A 24,465-nucleotide genomic window follows, 5' to 3' on the forward strand; every position below is an offset into this window, starting at 1 on the left:
ATTAAGATAAATCCCCAATATTAAAACTCTATTTTAGAAATGAAAATGCCATTTTGTCTAAAATAAAAAATAAATAATAACTCAATAATTTTAAATGTTAAATCTGAATTTAGAATCACAACATTTTAAATGTAGAGTGTCAAAAAATTTTTTTACAAGATTTGAAATTGTTTTAATACATTAATACTGACATAATTGTGGGAAAAGTGCAAACATAGACAGCTGTCTGATTAAATATCTATAAAATAAAGTTTTTGCCCATGAATAACACACTCAAGGCTTGTACATTAAATATGTTTAGTGTTGATGGTGATCATGGCACAATTCTACCATAATCAGAACTTGTGGCCTTCATGAAAACTTACTGATTAGGTGAAGAATAAATCAATCTTTATTTTACTAAACTCTTTACTCAGGTCTCACTTGCAGATTTAGTTATGATCTGATATAAAGCAAAATTGTTAATATTCTAAAACAGCACAAAGCCTAAATTTATTTTGTAAAAGCAAAAAAAAATTATAATAATACAAAAAAATATATATAATTTAAATGTTTGAATTTAGGCATCACAACATTATAATGTACTTTTTAAAAAACACATTTGTATTTGGAGAGTTGAATCGCTTGAATAATACATTAATACTCACATAGATGTGAGAACTGCGCACAACAAACAGCCGCCTAACTAAATAACTAAAATATTAAAACATTTCTGCACATTGATATTTAGCGCTGATGATGATGCGCAGCACATTTCAAACCTCCAGCTTTTTAATAATGAGCCATTCATGAAAAAAGTCATGAAAACTAACCAAATGGGTAAAGATAAAGAATAAATCAATCTTTATTTTACTAGACTCTCTACGCAAGTCTCACTCACAGATTTAGTTACGATCTGATACGAGGCTTTAATTTGTGTGTGCTGTTAGGATAGTGTTGTGTCACTGAGCCGAACGAGGAGCAGAAACAAACAATGAACAACCATAATCTGGAGCTTGAATCGTAGGTCACCGGGGGGCTGCTTGCGCTGCCTCCTAGTAAGTGTTGTGATGTCAGCTCCTTTACACACTCGCCATCCATCTTACTGAAGCAATGGAGTCCACTGCAAAAAAAAAAGAGAGAGGGAAAGAAAAACAATGGCTGAATGTATGTTTAGGGAAATAAATGAAATCTAAGGGTAAAGTACTCCTCCCCAGATGCAACATTTTCGACACTGAATCTGGAAACAAATGACGTAGGGGCCCCGCTAGGCCACAGCAAGACAGTTTGGGAAACAAATGTCCTCTGATCTAAATGCCCTCTGGTTTTAAGAGTCTAACCTACGAGCATTACACCAGGGCCCGCTAGCTAGGCTAACGCAAGCCATTATGCTCCTCTGCTCTTTACCTGCGCAATAGAGACAAGAGAGAGAAACAATGGAGCTCATCTTCTGCTATTCACACAGCACCTGAAGCAGAGCATGTCTTATTCCTCGCCCGAGGCCTTCCACCCCGTACAGGCTCGGATCACACCAAACAGTTCATCTTTAAAGCACGTCGCATGGAGACACCACAGTCATACTGATACCCAGGCTAAAGGTGCGAGGCTCTAGCATGCCTTTCTATCCCAGCATGCTAAGCTCAGAAAGATACAGGCTTTTAGATGAATACATAGCAGCTACCTATGTTATAAATAATGTCTCAGACCATTGTTAACAATGCATTGTTAGCCATATCTGGTAACAGAAAAACGGGGGTTTTCTGGAGAAAAAAAACACTACAAAATAAAATGCATTAACATCTATTTTAAATATTTTGACATTTGAAAAATGATTAAACTTAAAAGAAAACACACTTCTCCTACAAGGCTCCTCTTTGTTTTTCAACAGAGGATCTAAGCTTCCCTTTTAGTCATGAGCCATCTAAATGGGAGCAAATCTTATCATTCACAAATGCTGTGACAAGCTCACCTTGTTATAACTATGTAAGATATGATAATATGAACCCTCTGTCAAAGGAGCATCATGCGGTTACAGTTGTACTGAGTTTCATTTAGGATGTTTCTCTTTTCTACCCACTTCTTGTGCATGACACTACACATAAATCAGATGAAACATTTCACACTGCTCATCATCACAAAAACAAAATATAATTTCAAGGAGGATTTTCGAGAATAAAAATAGAAATGTCGTGTTAGTGCACTACCAGTGTTTTTTAGGAAAAGAGAAAAACTGAAATATGATTTCTTAATGACAGAGGAAATATAGCAGACAAAAAAAATGGCTAAGACTAAAAAAAAATTATTTGTAAAGTACATCAATAAAATACACTAATAATAATAATAATACCACAAAAGTGTGATTTTTTTTTTGTATACAAAACATGTTGCAAACATTTATCAGCAAAGCGACTCAAAAAAAACTTGACCAAAAATGCATACATTTATATGGAAACACAAATTGTTTTTTAGAAAAATAAATAACACATGAAACATATTTATACATGGTATGTGTGATCTGTTTTCTGTCTGGATTTGCTGCATTGCATTCTGAAAGTCATTCTCTTGTAAAGACTGGCCCTAAAGCACTTCTAATTTCCACGGTCTACCTATGCCTCCTATTGGCCTGTTTCATTCAGTCACCCTATACTGCATGCTGAGTGCAATCTAAAAGCGCAGAAAGACAGCAAGAAACCGAGGTGGTTGAGGGTGGGGGCAAGAGGGAGATGAGGTTAAGAGAGAAACAGAGAAAGAATGATATCTTATGAATGTTGACCACTGTCTCCTTACATAAATCTGCACATTAAGTACAATAAATGAGACTTTTGCTGCTGAGGCTTGGACAATGGAGTCTGAATCAGTAATGTCATTTAAAAGCATTCACATCAGAGGAGATGGCGGACCCAGACACAGCAAAACATGACGAGACAAGTCACACTTAGGTTTTAAATTTGTCTACTTGAAACTGAAATTTCTACATGCCTTACAATTAAAAGAAACCAAGAGATGCAAAACCGTTTACTATTATATATATGTGTGTGTGTGTGTGTGTGTGTGTGTGTGTGTGTGTGTGTGTGCACACAATATGTATGAATAAATATGTATGAATAAACATGGATAAGTGTTACAGTACTAAGTGGGTAAATGGCTTTAAGCTTGATTAGAAAAGAAAATAATGATTTTAATCTTGATTTTAAACTTTGTTACTTCTACTTCTTTTATAAATCCATTTGTATTGTGAAGTCTGTCCGTTTATTGTAATTTCGATAACCAAGCACATTATAAACCACATAAAAACAAATAAAAATAAATAAAATATATTTAAATGAATATATAATATACAAATATTTGATTAATATTAAAAAAGGTGTTTTCAACCCTGATAAAAAGATTTTCTTAAAAAAAGTCAAATAATCATATTAGTATATTTTTTTGAAGGATCGTGTGACACTGAAGACTGAAGTAATGACTGCTAAAAATTCAGCTTTACCATCCCAATTACATTTTAAAATATATTAAAATAGAAAAGGGGTATATTAAATAATAACTTAAAATATTACTGTATTTTGATCATGCGGTCTTGCTGAGCATTAGAGACTTCTTTCAAAACCATTAAATAAAATCTAACCAACCAAGCTTTATGTTTAAAACAGCTGTGTTGCTTAATACTGTTTGTATCTAATATCATTTTGCTGATATATACACCTGAAATGTATGTACTGGCTTCATAAAAAAACAAGATCATACGCCACATTTTGTTTAACTATAAATTAAAACTAAAAAATATTAAAGCAGTACCTCTTAAAAGGAAAAAGACAGATATTAGCTATTAGATCTTTTAATTTGTAACTTTAATTCTCAAATCAAGAAAGGTTCTGATCATTGTCCACACTGATGAGAGGAACCAGACTTTCAGCTTTTATTTTACACTTTCGTTCAATCCAAAAGCTCCAGATGGAATTTATGCATTTTATGTAGTAAAAGAGACAAGACTATTCTAAGCTTCGTACATGACCAGAGAGGACACTACATCGGTGTAAAAATCACTAAACGCACGTGCATTCAGCATTAGGGCCAAAACACCATGCATTAGTATAGTAATAAATATTGACGCACGCTAAAAATGACAGCATAAATGTTAGGAATCAGAGGGATTAGAATGTTTGAAGAAATGAAGCATGTAATGACGCTAGATTCACCTCCATTATTTTCAGCCTGCCACAATTCCTCTATTACTTCACTTAAGAGGCCACATCAAAGATGCAGCTGACGCCTTTGAAGCATGTATCGGAAACTGAACTCTCAATGGCCCCATTTTACAAAGCTTGACTCCGGGATCCCACCAAGTTCCAAGAAGCATATGACCCTCCCATTAGGCAGAACACAAAAAAGGGGTCAGGCACCCACAAACCCCCGCACATTTCAATTGGTAATGGAATCGCACGGGCGATAATTAATGTCCCTCTTTCCAAAGGTGGTTCATTTTAAATATCGCTGCTAAATCCCTCTCTCTGCACTGAACTGCTGCTTTTATTTTTTAAAGAGTAATCCTGCTATTGTTGAACCTGAACAGAAAGTGAGAGCCAACGAAGCACTGAGGTGGCAAGAGACAAAAAATAAATAAATTAAAAAAAATTGCGAATCCGAGTCATCAGAAATCAAGAAAGTGATCTAGGTCAGTGGTTCCCAAACTTTTCCATTCCACGACCCACCTAGACAAGTGTAATATATTTCACGACCCACCAAAATATAAAAAAAAAAAAAAAAACAACGAGTGAAATTACTTTAAACCTAATCTTACTTAAAATTTTTATGACAGAAATTAAGTATTTAAGAAAAATAACCATTTTATTTTAGAGTACAACTGAAAATTTCACTACAAATTTACAAGTTTTAATTTTTGTTTACTGGCGTTAAAATATGTAGTGTCCATAAAAACGTGAAGCAGGCTCACTCCAGTGAAGTGTGATCTGCGCTGCTGTGTTTTGTTGCATTCATGATCCTTCCGTGTGTGTCGGCGAGAACGGAGCACAATCCAACACTTTTTTAGAAAAGCATAAGAAGCAAAGCAGAACTATCTAAAACAGTTTGGAGATTAAAATAATTGTGAAATAGGTAAAAAAAGACCGATTGAACCTTTTAATGACATTGCTCTGAGACCTTCAAAACACGCAACGCACACGGACTTAATTGCAATTTGAAAATCACACTAAGGATATTGCAGTTCATTATTAATGTTGGTGGGCTATATCGTTGTGATGAGTGGGTTCCCAGTTCCCGCCTCCTTCTTCCTGTGATTGTGAAGATTTTAATGTTTTACACTGGTGCCGAAGCCAGGGAGGAAGGAGGGGCGCGCTGCCGAAGATCCTTCGCCGCTGGGGTGAATCCGCAGTGCCATCGAGCAGGGCGAAGGAGTCTGCCGCCGAGGGTGCTCGATGTGGTGGGCTGGAGTGAGTTGCCGGGGGGGGGGGGGGGGGGCGAACTCACTCCAGCCCACCGCCTCGATGACTCCTTCGTGGAAAGAGGTGGGAACCGGCGGACAATCAAACAAAGTTTTAATAACCAAATAAACACAAAACAGCGCGACAGCCCCTCTCGGATGACTGCCGTGCACAAATAAAAAACAAACACAAAATAAAACCCAGGCCTGGTCCTCTCTCGTCCTTCACTGTCATCGCTCCTCTTTTGTATCTTTCCGATCTCCTCCGTGGTTCTTGAGACCGGTGAGTGTTGCTCATTTCCCAATCACTCCACCGGCCTAGCTCTGTTCCCATGGCACTAGGCCCCGCCCCACTCGTCACATTCGTGCAGCCCTAGACTGAACTGTGTTAGTGTCTGTGTGTCATTGAAACGCAAAATTAGCTGCAGCCAAGTGACTTTGTGCGACCCACCTTGTTCCATTCCGTGACCCACGAGTGGGTCGCGACCCACAGTTTGAAAACCCCTGATCTAGGTGACCGATTGGATTCCCTTTTGATGCTCGGCCACAGTGGCTCTACGCTTGCCAACTCAAGCTCGGACCGTATACAGCATGGATCATCCAAACCAAACTAAAATGAAGAGGTTGATAAGCTAAAGTGTATTGGATCTGGTAAGAGTTTGTTTCTGGCCCCTGGGTGGTGGTTTATGGTAATGTTAGTATCAATACAAACAAAGGCCATACAGCTGTACAAAGTACATCAAGGAAATGAAAGACAAGGCTGCCTCTGTCAGTGCAGTTTACAATAAAAAAGGGATTTAAAGGCAGGCCGACCGATCACTGGGGAGCCACAAAATGAATGAACTGTAGAAATGCTCCGAGTTTATCCTTTTCGCTAGCGGTTTAGGGACTAGCTAATGGTCGGGACAGAAAATATATAACCCGGACACGTTTGGGCATCACAAAGGTCAGGAAAGGGTCAAACCAAGCAGACAGAATGATAGGGATCCTGTCATAAAACGCCATTATTGAGAGAATAATTGATGAATTTCTGTAAGCCATTAGATAAAACATTTCTGATTAGGAAGACGTCGTCAGCCATCACGTGAGAAATTTATATAGGGGTTAAATATGAAGTACAATCAATACACTGTTTGAAACCTTTAATGACAATTAAATGAAGAACAGGGGGCTTCAAGGTGAGAACAACCATTCATTTCTGAAAGATGCGTTGTGGATTTTAAAAAACTAAGTATAAATACATCACACTCACTGGAGAAACTCAGTGATTGATTACCATTTTTTAGTTTTTTGTTTTTTGTGTGGTTAAAAAATCATGTACTGTATAAACAAACAAGAAAAAAAAACCTTTGAAAGATATTTTAGCATCACACTGTACATCAATTATGAAATTGGAAATAAACATCCTTGTGTTGACATTACAGTATTAAATTCTTAAGAACGGTCTGGTGAAGAAACACAAAGAGATTGAGCACTTGATCCATATGAAGGGTTTATGACAAATCTCTGTTATCCACAATAAATCCATTCTTTTGTCCATTTCAGAATGTCCTCATTATTAAAATCTGGCAAAACAAAAATAGTATTTATGCTGATGGCTTAAATTGCATTGAAATTAAGATACTTACAATAACTAAGAGCTTAAAAACCCTCAAGTGCTCAATAAAAGCTCCTCAGAATTGCTAAGAATGGTGTATTACTGTATTACTATATTTCTGCTTCCCTGTATTACTTAATCTTGTTTCATTTCATTTTCTCCTGTCTCATTATGCCTCATTCTATAGTTTGTCTCTCAAATTATACGGAAATTACACTTAAAAGCAATAAAGGGTCATCTAAAATAGCTGTGTTTAAGATTGAATCATGAATTTCAAGGACCTATGAACGCAAGCTTCCATTACGGTCCAATTCCCAGCTTATTTCCCCGATATACATCTCCTGCCTGTATTCAAAATTCACAGTTCCACAAGTGACAAGAGCATGTCTCGGACATCTGAGAAGTAAAGGCTTATTCCTGACCTGGTTTCCATGGCAACCCAGTGCTGACTATTTGCTGGCAGGTTTTGACACGAAGGAGAAATGTAGGTCTGGCTGTCTTTGTTGAGCATTATATGTTTATGTTTTCATGTTCAACAGGATTTTTTTTTTCTTTATCAGATTGTGCTTTAAGGTTAATATACAAAATATATACCATATTCTGTGGCAAATATTTGAAATAAATATTGTGTCATTAATTGGTTGTTTCTAATTAAAACATAATACTAATTGTTACTATACTGATATTACTATATTAGGAAAAAATGGATAACATATTTGAAAATTATATTTTTTTTTGAGTGGGTGGGGGGGGGGAATCAATCGACTTGGCTTGCTATACAGGCCATCATACTGCAATTCATAATTATTTACCAACCCAGAGTACAAGAATTAGCATTTTGATTTATACTGACCCTGTTCAGGTTCAGGTCAATATCACTTCCATTTCTAAATAAATTCAGGAGAATTAATTGAAAATGAATTGACTGCTGAATTCCCCTTCGGTTTCCATATAAATGTCCAAAAAATGTATCCAAGTTCACCTCTTAAGTCTCTTACATCTCATCTCTTTACCTGCTTTCTGAATCAGCCTAATTGAAGCTCGAATAGACTCCTACATGAGATATATAACCCGACACACATACAAGTTCTATAAATCATACTAACATAAAAACATAACTATATTTTATCCTTTTAGTATGATTCACTTCAGTAAAAATTAGAAATTTTAGCTATTACAATTTTGACTGAAACTAAGAATAAAAAAATCATGGGATAATAGACTGTGAGAACAATCCCTCTCCTGTCACTTTGTAATGCATAAATTGCCAAAGCTGACCACCGTTACTTGTAAAAGCAATCTGGCATTCCTCTTTCATTTCTCCATCTCGCTCCGCAATCCTCCAGCAGTATTAGCGATACTAGGAAAGGTCACATGATAAATGACTGACAAACACATCAAACCATATTAGCTTGTAGCTTTGTTATCAGCTGACGGCAGAGATAACAGAAAAATGAAGCTTCTCCCGAATAATTCGGCTTTGTGTTTTGCCTGCTCTGCAGTCTAAATCAGAAGGAGGGATACTAAGGGGAGAAGGGAGAAGCTGTTTGTCTCAGCGCCTGACAGTGGGAGAGCAATAATACGCATTAATGATGGTGCGTGTGCAAGTCTGTGCAGCCAGGAGCAGTCAGTCACATTGGCTCCCAGGAGGTGCCAGTGAGCCAGGGTACACTTACACACACAGACACATATATATACACCTCCCCAAGGCCCCCAAGGTGAGAGTGACCACCGGCCCCTGTCTACCCTTTGAGTCAAATCAGGGTTTTCCAAAAGAGTGATTAAGAATGGCACAGGCGTGTTGAGAAGCGGGAAGAAATTTGGAAATGGCAGTTCAGAAACAATCAAGGCGAATTTCAAACGGATTAGCCTGGGAGGTTCTGAGCACGAGTTTTTAGACGCTAGCTCAACTTTCCAACTGAAAGTCATCACACAGCCAGAAAAAATCAATCACGTCTCCTCCAGGATGAGAAAAGTAATATGAAAAACAAGTGCAATGGCTGCCATCTGCGCAACACAAAACTGTTCTGCTCCAAAATGAATTGCCATAGATATTTCCTTCCCCAGCTTCCTGCTTTTTATTTGTGTTCCCCATCAGCCTGTTCTCATTTCTCAGTTGTACTTTTTGTAGTTGTGTATACAAAAAAAAAAAACTGTTCCGCTGAGAAAATTGGGTAGCTACACTTAGCAGGTTAATATTCCGCAAGTTAATCGAATTGTTACTTATAGACAACAAAGAAAAAGCAAAAGACGACAGAAACAATTTCTACTGGGTTGGAAACAACTTAAAATAGCAAAATGAAAGAACAAACATAGGGACTTGTAGGCACTTACATTGCATTGCTTCCGATCTTTACATAGTATTCTTTTTTACATAAAGACTTCTATTCTATATTCTATACTTATTTTTACTTAATGTTGCATTAATAAGATTAGTGTATAGCACTTTATGGATATACATGTCTATAGTTTTGTATGGTATTATACAGTACAGATATTCCTCTGCATCACCACAGCTGATTCAAAACAATGTTTCTTGCACTGAATTTACTTGGTAGCAAATTTTCCATGCGCTTCCTTTCCATCTTAAGCCTGACAGCATCTTAAAACATAGATTTCAGTGTTAGCAGGCCAGTTTGAGCGCTTTGGGTTATCCACTCCAACTTATGGACATGACCTGAGTGGGAGAGGAAGAGATTATGGCAGAATGAGCGAGGGAGAGGGCGCTTGGGACCTAAGCTCCCTCACATGAAGCTTTCATTACATGAAGGGCGAGCCGCAGAGAAACCTGATTTACCATGGGAATGTGTTCCTGCGCCAGAAAGCCAGTGCTCCTGTCAACCTCCATACCGGTATCCCTTACTGTAGCTAAATGGAGAGAAAGAAAAAGGAGACCCAACAATCCTTGTCAGAGCCAAATACTGTCTTTAGCCCGTGTACGGATTTGAAATAATTGCAGTTGTCATTAATGCCAAGAATTAGGCAGTGGCCTGCAATGGTGGAGCCAGGGCAGATGCTAACGAATCATGTGAAGCCATGCATACTTGACATTTATTACATAAAACAATAAGCAGCAAAAACCTCTTGCTGCATAATTACACCATTTAGACATGATCGGGATCAGACGTAATGAAAAAGACCTGCAGGAAAAAATAAATTAGTTGCCATCTGCTTTCCTGGAGGGCCTGCCACCACCCTGGAGAGACATCACGGATAATGTGAGACTTTAGGAGCTCTGCTTTAGCTGGGGAATGACACTAATTCTGCCCAGTGTTTATCTCCCCTCACTGAGCAGAACTCATAAAGATTTCGTGTTACTCAAATAAGCCCTACAGTTTTCACTCTGATCGTGCTATAGATAGATGTGCTAGACACAGCAGGCTTTACACAATCTTACAGCATACGTTTTATAGAAAGGTATTAAGACAAAGCGTCTTCATTTCAGACTTATCAAAGCTTAGTTTAACACCACTGTGGAAATTCAACTTAAATATTTATTAGGCTGAAGTTTTAGTATCAACAATTCGCATAAATCAGATAATGTGAAATTCTCAGTTAGGGGTCTTTTACTGTTTAGAATTTAGTAATAATAATGATAATGTACTATGAATTTCAATTTATATTTATAGAATTATAATCTTTATTATTATTATTATTACTAATATTGTTGCTATTATTATTATTATTTCTTCATCATCATTTAGGTAACTTTATAACAGTTTTCGACTTTTTTGCTGTATCCACAGCTGATCCAACTTTCTTCCAAAACTGAAAAATGTAATTAAAATGTCAAATATCATTGCCATCACACAGAAACAATATTACAAATCATCATCTTCATACACCCTGCACCAAAATCAAGACAAGTTGATCAAGGCCATGATCAGATGCTTATTCCAGGCCATACATGATAAATGTTTTAACATCTATTTCTATTTAAGAAGACAATATTAGTTGTGGAATAATTATTATTTATTAAGTAATATCAACATGGTAATATCATATGACACATTAATCTCATATCTCAATAACACACACACACATAATATAAAATGTTATATATTTATAAATTATGCCACAAATTATGACACTGGATACCAATTTACATCATGTTAAACAGTGTGTTCTTGTGTACTTTGCTTGTATAACATGCATGATATATTTAAAGGACAGGTCTGATATGGGTTTTGTGCAGTTTTCTGCAGCCAAGAGCAGCAAAGGCATATATAAGGCATTATTTTGGTGCGCTCCTGGCTACAGAGAATTAGAAAATATCAGACTGTCATTGTGATTTGATACTAGGATGAAAAATGTCAAAAGTGGAGATGACAAATCAGCCCAGTGAGGAGAAGTGGCTCTCAGACAGGGGATGTCATTTGTCATGATTGCCATTTGACTGCACTCCCAGTCCCCCTCCTCCACCGGCTTTACTGCCTACAGATGAATGATAAATTGATAGCCATTAATTCTAAATTACCCAAATTTGCATCTAGCATGTTTGTGAAAATCAAATTTATCAATGCTTTCCTTTTTCCATTTTTCCTCCCCTTCGCTCTCCTCTTCTTTGCTTTGCACGAAGCCTGAACCTTTCGGTGGACAGACGGGGAATTAGATTTGGACTCTGCACAATACACACAGCCAGACCATCAAACCCTAAGCTTGGTGACATTTCCAAATGTTCATCTCCCCTCATTTCAATCGTCCATTTGGAATGAATAAAACAGCCAGGCGACTTGAAAGAACGGCAGCCCCCTGAGCTTCGCTGAATCTATGGATCATATCTCCACCTCCTCGAAACCCCCAACCGCCCCCACCCTTATGCCCCCACCCTAAGCCCAACCTTTAGGAAGCCGAGAGGCTTTGTTGGAGGGGGACACAGCTGAGCCTGCCTCACATCCAGAGCCCCCTGCATAATACTGGAGGTAATTAAGCCACAGCTTCAAGGTTGCATGGACACAAGACAATTCGGCCTAATGAAGTATCGATCGGCTGCAGCAGAAGTAAAACAAGTTGACATTCATTTAGAGGAACTAGTGAGAATATGCCACAATGCCACGAATGACGTAAGGCTACAATGGCACACGGTTTAGTCATATGAAAACAATGTAGTCTAGACTATAAAACCTCTTGTTGAGCTACTTTGTCAAATCAACAATCACGACCATGTATGTTTTTGGTACTATTAAAGGGTGTATAATAGAGAGTTTGGTTATAAAACAAAATTAAAAATTGATTTCAAAGAAAAAAATAAGATTTAACCAAATGAGTTTTACAAGAAGCAATGGCTTTCAATGGCATTCCCCTTAGATTGATATCAGTCTAAATCTTGATATTACTTTTTAATAGAACAACGGACATTCAGATTGTATCAGACTGTGCGGTATTAAACAAATTCACAATTATTCCAATATGAAATATCCTGAGAAACATACTTGATTTGGTCTGTCAGGAGATGTTCCTGAGAATATGATATTATTGCTCCAATGAGGTCTGATCTAGGTTTGGTTTCACTAAAAAAGGTCTACATGTCCTGAGAAAACCTCTCATAGCAGAAACCCCCCAGTGACAATCAAATTTCTTTAACAAATCTGACTCATTAAAGTAGTTTGATTGACAAATGTTATGATTCATTACATTTGCCCTAGTTCAATGACCAAGCAGCTGACTACGCTGTGCTAAACTAATGAGTGGCTCTCTGAAGACCTTGCACTAGATCATCTTAGAGCAGCTTGAGAAGGCCTTTTCCAGATCAAAATTGGGTTTTGTTACTTAGTTTATTTTGATTAAATTAAAAATGACTGAGAATTCTTAAGTTTTATTTAAACACACTTACTGTACGGAATAAATTTAAATGTGTAATATCAAGTACTTACAATTCATTTGCATTCAAACTTCTTGATTATCATTATTTTATTTTTTTTATGCAATGCAGACTTACAGAGACGCATTTAATCATTTGTCTTAGAGTAGTTTAATACTTAAAACAATATCTAAATAAAATATTTTTTTATTTAGCATTATGGTGGAAAACCTATCACTCCCTTTTATTTGCATCTAATCAGTAAAATGTAAATTAATTTCTAAAATAGTAGCAAATCTGCTGAAACAAATTATGTTTGTTGAAAAGGCTTAATTTATTTATATGGTAAGGTTTTCACAATTTAAGTTGAATGTTTTTTTTCTTTTTTAAGTGCACATAAGGAGCATTAGGATGCGAATTACACATTTTACAGCAATTGCCGAGAAGAAAAGGTCTGACGGTCATCTAAACTACATCACATGCTAACAAAATGCTGATAAGAAACATAATTCACCACAACTAATCAATTCATTTTATCTGAAATAAACACAGCTCCGCACTTTCCATGAAATTCAAACCGAGCACTCAAAACACCCACATTTGTAGCTTATCAGCCCAATCAAATGCAAACATCTGGGCGAGAGCAGAAATTTTTCCTTAAGTAATTGTCAGTCTTTTAATGGAGTCCACAAATGTCAGTTGCCAATATGTTTTAGCATTAAATGCAGCAGGAAGGATCCAGAAAGGTGGGCTATTCAGCAGAACACAACGCATTGTTAAACAGCCTCAATTATGCCAAATAGCCAGGTTTGGACACATATTTGCATTGTGTAATATCTACAATCAATGCAGACATGAAAGTCAATTTGACTCTGCTTCATAAGGTGAAACTCACAGTAAGTGAAAACCACTAGCGCTTTACATAAAAAGTACAGTGAGTTCCATTTGTCAGAGGCACGGTTCAAATATTTTGACATACTTTATGATAATAGCTGCATAAACCTGCTAACAAATCACCAATCATGTGCAAACAGGAAAAAAGAATTCGTTCCACTGCCAAAAAGATCACACTGATGCATTACTGTATCTTTGTCAAAAAATGGCAGTCAAGTGTCACGGTGCGTTAACATTAGCGCAAGGCCTTAAATACATTTACACAAAACATGGTACAAAAAAATTCCACCCACAGAAGCAGAATACTTTATATAAAAGTCCGCATAGCATTTGGAGTGAAGGTGAGAGATGCTCAAAGTGCAGGTCAGGTGACATGATAAACAGAGAACTGAACATGTACTCAAATCTCTAACTCCCTTTTATTCTCTCTGTGCTCATGGCATAGACTGCAAAGATTACATAACATAGCATAACTACACACTACATTAAGGATTCCGGTAGAAACACCTAAAGGCAAAAGCTTACTCTAAAAAGGTTTTTTATACACATTTATATGGATATGAATTCAAAATTTGCTGGCCAACAAAACACATTTTGAGACAAAAGCTAAAAAGGTTTTAATGAAACATTGGTCATTCAGTTGCACAGACTAATTAAGAAGTCAGACAGTGAATTATAAACCACCTAAACATTTGATTTCACTTTGTACTCAGAAATACTACTACTTTTTGATAGCTTATAGCGATCATAAATCACATAAATTATAAATGAGAGATTGTTTTGACACACATGGAGAAAAAAAAAAGAAACCGCTGTCCAGTTTATGAAAGAAGTCAGCATAAATAAAAAATGTTCTCATGGGCAATCATAAATATGGAGAAGCGAGGTGTGAAAATGAATATCTAGTCACCGCAAAAAAGAAAGGAAAAAAAAATAGGGGCGCATTGTGCAGGGCTGCTCTCTGCTTGTCTTACTGTGAGTTGTTTGGTTTCTTCTCTTACCCGTCACAGACGCAGATGAGTCAGTCCAGTTTCTCAGAGGATTCTGCTGCTGCTGAAGACCATCTACAGAAACCACACTGTGAACACTTCACTGAAATACATATACTTCAGATATTATTTGCGTCAAAACATCCACGACTTTAACTTTTGTCACAGCTCGCAAAACGCACAATGATCGCTGTATACATTTGCATGTATTGGATTTTGTACAGCTCTCAGTTCTATGAACGTGTATATCTACATTCACAAAGCTGTACTCTGAAAAAAAGAAAAAGGTGATCAAACAAATTTCACCACACTGTATAATAAGAAGAAGAAGAATTTTAAAAAAATACACTTAAAATAAAACAAACAAAAAACAATAAAAGAAATATACAGCTTGTTTAGTTTCTGATAGCAAAAGCTTTTAAAGTAAAAAAAATTTAACTTATTTATTGCTTGTTTTTAAAAATGTTTTTAAGAAAATGTAAAAAAGAATTTTCATTTCCCTTTATTATGATTTTATATATATATATATATATATATATATATATATATATATATATATATATATATATATATATATATATATATATATATATATATATATAATTTCAAAAGAGAAAGAAATATGATAAACAATAAAAAAATATAAATAAATAATATTAAAAAAACACAAAACTTGATTAGTTTTTGATTGGAAAAGCTTTTAAAGTTGTTAATAAAAAAGTATTTTGATATGTATTGACATAATAATGAAATTTAAATATGAATTGAATTAAATTATATATATATGATTTATTTAATTTTTTTATACAGTGCAATCTTAAAAAAAAAAACAATTTCATACACATCATATTTCTTTTGTAATTAGTTTTTATTCAACCACTACTGTAATTTAAAGTGTTACTGATATTAATTTCACAACTTCTGGCTAGGCAGACACTTTACACAGATTTCAAAGTTTCTCTTTAACTGTACTTTGCTAAACTGCAATATCAGTATGTCATATGAAAAAGTAGGCCAGGAACTATCAATCTAATCCTCATCACTACCCAATCTGCTGTATATGAATAGTGCATGATTCATTCTTCAGTATTAATCATGTACTTTGTTCATATAAAACAAAGCTTAAGCTCTATTTGCTAAGATATTTGACCCTGTGAAAGAGTTAAGACATTACAGCTTGGATTTAAAATGCATCTAAAGATTAAAACTCCTGGTTGACTATTAGAGAGGATTATAGATGAAGGAAAATTATTTTTCATTTTGATGCAAAAGTAAAAATAAGGAACAGGTGGTACATAATATAAATTTTGATAGCAGATAAGGTTACGCAGAATATGTGTAACATATCGCTCCCCTCGCTTCAATCAGAGCAATAAAATTAAAGTAATACCTTGCACAAGCAACAAGATTTGTTGTAAATATATGCTTCAGTGCTTCAGGCAATGTGCTACTTCAGAAATACAGCACGACTTTGATCTTTACTCATTGTAATGAAAAAATCCTTTATGACTATCAAATAAGTCTTACATTTTTTTTCCTTTTTCTGACTGTGAATATTTTTTACCAGAAAAGAAGTGTATGTTTACAGGTGAAAGGAAATTACTCAAGAGACACCGAAAGTTTTGGCTCGGCCAAAAAAAGCATATTTTCGCAATTCAGTTGCTTTGAAATGCAACCAAGGTCACTGTCAAATAAATCAATTTTAGCATTCACACTACCTAAAGCATTTCAGTCGTTTTTTTCTTTTGAAATCAAAGATACTGGGTACAAGACTACTTGCAACTATTATTCTCACATAGAGTTTGCTCAAAGCAAAAGGGTGGACAATGACCTTTACCAATGACAGGACACTAAAATACAACAAAAAGCTCTGTTCTAGCTCATTCTATCATTCCTTCTCATTTCTATCATTTGATTAATGGAATTGTATGATCAATCTATGTATTCCAGAACAACTCTAAAGGACTCTTTTCTAGGTAAATACTCCCACCCATATAGTGGGGATCAAATGTCTGAGATTGCATTGAAGATCTGGGAATCTAAATCAAATTTAAACTTAACATTTTAGGATGTCGACCAATTTTAAATAGAAATATTATGACGTTAAATGAAAAGAAATGTACATTTTTGCAGGTCAATATGCATATTAGTACATTTGTAATATTGATTGTGTGATTAAAAACACCCAGAAGTGTAATAAATGAATTTTTTTTTTCATTATAAGTTATATTAAATAAGAAAAATGCAAAACAGAACAAATTTTAGCATAGTTTTCTTAAGCCATAGCAGCCCACTAGGTGACTGATCACTGAGGGAAAAAGGATTTACATTTTTTCCAATTACATTAAAATGATCTCAGACTTTATGATGTTTTTAAATCACTCTTTCACACAACATGGAAGAGGTTCATAGTTCAACAGGTCACATTTCCGGTCTCTGCCAACGAATACTTAGTATTTACTTTGTAAATTGATGTATTTCAATCTTGTGATGACAGTATGCACAGCTGTAAATGTATCTAATTTGAAGCAAAGCACCAGGATGCATTTTTATATGGAGGTCCTGAGATCTATTTACTTGATTAAATCTGAGCTCCTAATCCTTCATAAGAGACAATGTTGATAATATTTTTGGCATCTGTTGAAGTCCACTATTGGTGTTTATTTGATCCACTCAAGCGACATACGACTCTTGCTGGCCAAGAATTTCAGTATAACAATAAAAATAATCTGCCATTAATTTGATAGATTGTATTAATATAATATAGTATAATATAATATAAAAACAACTTGACAAATATTATTAATAATGAAACAAGTAAACAACAACACAACAATATTAGTTCATTTTAATTGGAAAAGCTTTTTTTGTTTGTTGATAATATATTTTAAAAAATGTTTTAAAAAGTATTTCTATATGCTATTATTTTATTATGAATTGTTTATTACATGTAGTAATATAATTTAATAAAATAAAGTAAATTAACGCAAAAAAGTACAAATAAACAACATTACTTGAAAAACAACAACTTGATTAGTTTCTGATTGGAAAAGCTTGTAAACTCGTTAATTCTTTAAGGTTAAAGTCCTCCGATGTTCTGGATGCATTTTAATTTCTATGCTTTTAAAAGGGGATGGGCAGATCAGAGTTGTAATCCTCTCTCCTTTGGCCTCAGAGGCCTGTTTGGCTCCATGCATCAACAACAAATGTTGAACTTGCTGTTCAAAACTGAAGGCCTTAAAGGTAAATGCAAACAGCAACCCGGACACCTCAAAAGAGGACCGGCTTTTGATGTTGAGGAGCACTGTTTTCAAAGCAAACGCGAGATACCCATAGGCTCAAATTCCATCAAACAGTTCGTTCATATATGTAGCTTGTAGGTGTTTATAATTACAAACAAGTGGCATCATGATTAAAACATTTCGGAATGATCAGAGGCCAGGGAAGACGTAATAAAAAACACAAGAGGGAGGACAGGTGCGTTTCGATTTTCCTCAGACGTCTCGCGCAAAATCAGACACACACAATCAAACATTCACGTCGAGAGACAAAAACACCCTAAACAATTAACTAAAACTAAGCCCAAATATGAATAGAAGCCACCAAAATTTTACTTGTTTACATCCGATTCTGTCCAGGTAACACATGAGTGACACTCTGACATGTTAATAATGTCAGTGCCACTTCAAAGCGAGGAAGGAAACTTGGGAATAGTCCCATCATCGTCTGTCGGCCGGATATTTTGTTTCGCAGAAGTCACACGCACAGTCAAATGGTCAAGGGCTGTCGTGCTGAGATTAATGAGGAAGCTCTGGGCATTCTGTGAGATCAGTGTGACAGGAGGGATAGGGGTGTGGGAAAAAAAGCCCTCCTGGACACAAATTCACTCTAAATGAGAGGAATGATTGGTCTTGAATATGCTTGATCTGACATCAACTAATTAAGAGAAATTATGTGGTAAGGATTGTTTCCATAATGTCTTCAGGGGCTCTGTAATGAATCCTGATGTAATCCTAACCGCTTTCAAATGGCCTGTGACAAATAAAGACTGATGTTACGGCATGGCAGTTTGAGTGCATTGAGGACTTTTGTCTCAGTGATGTAATCATAGACTGAGGATGCTTTTAATTACTAATTAAATATTTACATTGGCAATTAAGATAATTAACAAACACCATCAGTCACACTTGATGGGCTGACATAAATTGCAGTTACTTATCACACTCAACAGTGCGATCACCCTTTCATGTGATGCATAAACAGGGCTATCGAGAATATAAATAAACCTGACCGTTTCTACCTTCCTTTTCTTCTACTGTCATGTCCAATATGGCATTACAGAGAGAGACCTTCACTAGTCTCTTTAGTGCCAATCTCTCTTGATCCCGATGTGTGGTCTAAATGAAAACTCAAACAGATCCATTCTCTCAAGTTCCCTCACAGATGTGAGGATCAATACAGGGACATGTGGGTATCGATCAGCGTAAATGGTAGCAACACTCACAAATTTGCCAAAACAAGACCTTTTTTTCCAGAGGTCCGAGGCCAGCGCCACGTGTGCTGTAATGTTTTTACAATGTCTATGGATTTTATTGAGGTAGATTACAAAGAATTATGTTGTTCAATTTACAACCAGGACTCTTAGGATGGCAAACCTTTTGCTGTGCCTTTTCTCAGACTGCAATTTAAATGCAATACTGCCAAATTTGACATGCAACAGACAAAAATGACAAAAAATACAGATCTGTTGACCTAATATTTTCAAAAATGTTTTGATATTACCTTTGGTATTATGAAAAACTATATAAAATATTCTCATATATTATAAACTGCAAATATTCCTAGTAAATTTAGTATAAAGATAGTCTATTGCAATTAAAATAAGGCAGTTGATTTTGATGATTATGTAATGAATGCAATCAGTTCAAACCAACAGATGCATACAAGATAAATTATATTAACAAAATATAATTTGATAAATATAATTTGATATGAGTGTCAAATCCTAATGTCAACAGGCACGCTGACAGCACGGTCTGCCACTGTGTTAATAAACACACACTTTCATTTGCGCCCATCATACTAATGAGGCTCCTGAGATTGGATGGAAATTGCTTTTGTCTTTCACTAAGTCCATCGGGTTTTCTGGAGAGACAAGCCAAGAGGCCAAGATGTGCAGCGGAGTGTGTCAAGTTGTTCAGTGGGGTGGAGATACAAATATGGCATCGGACGATGTCTACACTGAAACATCGCGATGGACGATGACATTGATTTGGGGGGGGGGTTGATTTGTGTTGGAATTGGAGCGAGGGGGGGGGGGGCGAAGAGGGAATCCTTATAAGGGAAAACAACAAATGATTCCTTACACCGTGTCTACACTGGATGTGAGCGGCGCCACGCAACAAAATAATATATAACCACTGATCTATAATAGAGATTCATTTTATATATATCAGTCAAGTGACATGAGTGACGTGATATACTCAGAATTTGTGCTCTGCATTTAACCCATCCAAAGTGCACACACAGCAGTGAACACACACACCGTGAACACACACCCAGAGCAGTGGGCAGCCATTTATGCTGCAGCACCCGGGGAGCAGTTGGGTGTTCGGTTCCTTGCTCAAGGGCACCTCAGCCGTTGTACTGCCGACCCGAGACGAGAACCCACAACCTTAGGCCACAAATCCCTGACAGTAGACTGCTGCTTAAAATTGGTCCTAGCTGTTAATTACTGATATTCTTTTACCCGACAAGCCGAAATGATCGTATTGTGTTATAAGCTGATATATATCATTAGTAGAAAGTTTGTGTTGAGTAAGCCCATCGATTGAGAAGCACGGGAGCAGCATGCATCCATGCTTTGCATTTTATGCAAGACAAAACAATTGATTTTTGCAAATCATTTTAAATACATTAGCAGTCCTTTTACCTGGTTTTCCCAATAGACCCCTAGCGTTGAGTGGAACCATGGTATGTCTTTAGCAATAATGCAAAATCAATGAGCAGAAACAGAGCTATCATCTCCTTAAACGCAAACTGCTATTTCACTGATTTCTAATTAACTGACAGTGAGTCCAAACAAACGGGCATCCTCACTACGCTGATAATACAATACTCTTGGTTTTAAAGACCAAATAATGTGGCTGACTTCAGAGTAACAAAAAAATTATACAATTTCGCTTTCTCAACACTGAGTGAAAACACGTTGATCTGTAAACATACTTCTTTGATCATTCGAAATGCTCAACAAAGCCTAGTATCTTGAAATAGATATTTGTATGGTAATTCTTCCATTTATCTTTGAGATGCGGTGGGGAGATGAGAAGCCCTCTTCTATTTGCAGTTCCATTAATCTTTTGAAGTCTTAAATGCGTAATCCAATGAAAGACAAAGCTGAAATCCAGAGCCAGTCGTACCGGATTAAATATTTATATTGGATGCCTTTCTCCGTTCTTACACCAACAACTTCTACGCTTGTTGCTCTTTGCTATGAAGTGAGCTAAGGCGCTTGTGTGCTCGCTGGCCCATAACGGGGAGGACAGAGCAATCAAAAAAGTACCAGAATCAACATGAAATAGCTAACAATTACTGGCATTTTCCCCCCTTTTTTACATGGGCAGGAGGAAATGAGGAGCGTATAAATCAAGCCATTCTGCTAGGTGGAGGGCACAGGAAAGTAACTGTGCTGTTAAATGATTATGTCTCATTCTAGTTCTGTCACTTTGTGTTTACACCACTGTCAATGACATGCCAATCAAGACTTTTATAAGACCTAATTCTCACAGAAAAGGCCATTGCTTTGCTTTTAGGGAGTTTTCGAGTTGTCACCAATGAGTATTTAAAATCATGTCTTCTTAGATCTCTGCTTATAAGAAAAACACCAACTTGACCCAAAACTGATGTCACTCTGTAGTCTCTATTAAGTAACCAAAATAGTTGATTGCACCTGTGATACAAACTAGTGCAGTCAAGTGATTAAAAACTCAAACACATAATAGGCCGATTAAGTAATTGTATGTCAATTTAAAAAAGATACTTTAAGCTTAAAATTGCCCCGCTGATGGAAAACAATGCTTAGAATGTTTAATAAAGAAATTATTAAATTTATGTTCATATTTAGATTTTATTTAGAAAAAAAATTTAATTACAATATATTAAATAAATAATGAATTTAATAAAATAAAAAAATCAATGAAATTAATAAATTAGTGGGGGGGGGAGAATAAATGAAATTTAAAACAAAAATGGAAATGAAATGAAGTAAATTATCAAATAAAAAATAAATCATTAATGAAATCAAATAATTAAATCAAAAGTAAATGTTTTTCAAACTAATTCTAAATTTGTGTTTGATCACTGTGCTTTGTTTCAGTAAAAAAATAAAATAATAATAATAATAATAATATTAAATAGATATTGTGTTGATTTGGCATCTGGCATTGTTTTCTGGATTCCTGTCCTTGAACTTATAGACCTGCCATAAGGGATTTAAAAGATTCCCTGAATCTCACTCTTTTCAACAGTAAATCCATGGTATTATACTCCTCCAGGCTTTTGCTGTTTTACAGCAGCATTTAAATAAATGAGCATGGGGGAAATATGTCAAAGGTCTGTTACAGATGTCCAGTAGTCTTTCTGTTCTCCCTTTGGCTAATTTAGCACTACATGGAGCCTTCAAGGGAGGATTGATGGTCCTGAAGGTGTCCCCCCCCGACCCCCACCATAACATGAGCAAGTCTCAGGAGGGAGCAGCTTCCAACTTCCAACACTTTATTATTGGACAATTTGGAGTCTTCTTTCAGTTGGGTGACATGGCTTAGGAGATGTCACAGACCGCCCAATCAATACTGGAAGCTTAGCTGGCTGAAGTGTCTACCACCGCAGTGGCAGCAGCTGTGGCCGAACACACTGCTGACCTGTTTACGGGATGGTAATTACTTCGGAAGTGCCCAGCTTTTGGCTCTCACTGACCAGAGCGCACTAATGCAGAGAAGAAGAAAAAAGCACGGGGCTAAGCAATCAATCCATCCGTGAGCTTGACCACTGCATTTTAAATGATGGGGTCACTGATGATTACAGCTAGACAATGAAACAAAAAAACAAAAATGAATTTAATAACAAAATCTATCCGTCATTCCCTACACTTACGGCACATGTGACTGAAAACATGCTCACTTGACAAGTTATTTTCGGTCTCTCAACCAGTCAATTATAATTTTTGCAAAAGACTAAGGTTAATGTTTGTAAGCGAAACAATTGCTTTGCTGTAACGATTGCACTTGACTGAGATTTAAAAACAAAACAAAATCTCCCACCCACAGAATTTCTCAGTGAATCGACGAGTACTAACTCCTGACATGTCTTCACTTATTTCCTTTGAATGAGGAGCAGGAACAGCTAGAAGCTGCGTGTCAGGCTGCGGTTGCCTGTGGCTCGATCTACTTGACTTGTGGTGTAACAAAGCGCTCAGCATGTAGGCAATCCAAAGCCCAGTAGTCGGCAAATGTATTGATCCTATGGATTTCCTCCAAAAGTAGTGATAATGATATATCATGGCCAGATTTGGATGAGCAAAGTGTTGGAGAAGTGTGAAACTAATTTAAGGACATAAAGACCATGACTTCCATTTGCAATGCTTCAAACAACAAAAGGACAAAGCGAGAAAAATCTATGGAGACCTTTAAAGTCTTTTACTAAAGGCTTCATTGGTCTAGAGATGATTGTTAAATTTTTCTAAACTTTTTAGAACAGTAATCATAAACTTTATACAGAAAGTATGATGGCTGTTAAATATGAAAATGTCGTTTGAATTGAAACAAACATGATAATGATATAAAAACACGCAAATAGTATATACACATTCAAATTTTGGGGTCAGTAAGATTTTTAGATTGTTTTTGAAACGTCTTCTATATGCTCACCAAGACTTTGTTTATTTGAGCAAAAATACAGAACAAATTAAAGATGTATAATATTTGTGGAAATTAGCATTTTAAAAAAACAATATATATATATATATATTTTTTTTTTTAAATACATTATAAAATGTGGTTTATGTGATGTAAAGCTGAATTTTAAGCAGCCAGTACTTTGAGAAATTTAGAAGTGCATCCAAAATACAAAAATTTTGAAAAAAAAATTAATAAATGTCTTCTCTTAATCAATTTAATGCAACTCGCTGAGTAAAAGTATTAATTTCTTTTAAAAGTCACACTGAATGATAGTTTATACACACAATTTGTAAGCAAAAGTAAAAGCCAACAGCATTTTAGCATTAAGGCAACATGATGTGTGTTAATTAATAAGCATGCTGCAGATGTATATAGATTGTATGTAAATTAAGTTGATATCTTGCTCGTAGGGCAAAAGATCACTTTAATTTTATTTAGCTTATTTTCAAACTTTCAAATTGACAGTTAAGAAAACACTAAAGTATCTATAATTCATCACAGTTTAAAGAAATATGTATAGTTACACAGCAGTTTTCCTGCATACTGCACATGTATTAAAGTTATGGGAGGACAGAAAGACAACTTACAGTATGTGTTTTCGATTATATTCTTGGAAATCTGGTCATAATCCTGCATGTTAAATATCAGACACTTTCATTTTTTATACTGAATCAATGCATCTGTGCTTTAAGCTTCTTAGTATGCTGAAGAATTAGATTTCTGTGAAAACATTACATATAGAGGTTTTTATTAAAATCTATCGTTAATATTCCATTTTTACCTGATTAAAATGTAACATCTGACTATAGGGGAAC

General features: G+C 35.7%; 1 long non-coding RNA gene across 1 annotated transcript in view; it reads right to left on the minus strand.

Moving 5' to 3' along the window:
* Nucleotides 1–582: 582 nt before the first annotated feature.
* Nucleotides 583–24,465, minus strand: part of LOC132124155 (uncharacterized) — a 38,873-nt gene continuing 14,990 nt past the window's right edge. The window contains exons 2-3 of the long non-coding RNA XR_009426724.1: nucleotides 14,709–14,799; nucleotides 583–1,102 (exon numbers count right to left, since the gene is read on the minus strand). This is a non-coding gene — a long non-coding RNA (uncharacterized LOC132124155). The remainder of the gene's footprint in view (nucleotides 1,103–14,708; nucleotides 14,800–24,465) is intronic.

Source organism: Carassius carassius, chromosome 42, assembly GCF_963082965.1.
Source record: "Carassius carassius chromosome 42, fCarCar2.1, whole genome shotgun sequence".
NCBI classification, from domain to species: domain Eukaryota; kingdom Metazoa; phylum Chordata; class Actinopteri; order Cypriniformes; family Cyprinidae; genus Carassius; species Carassius carassius.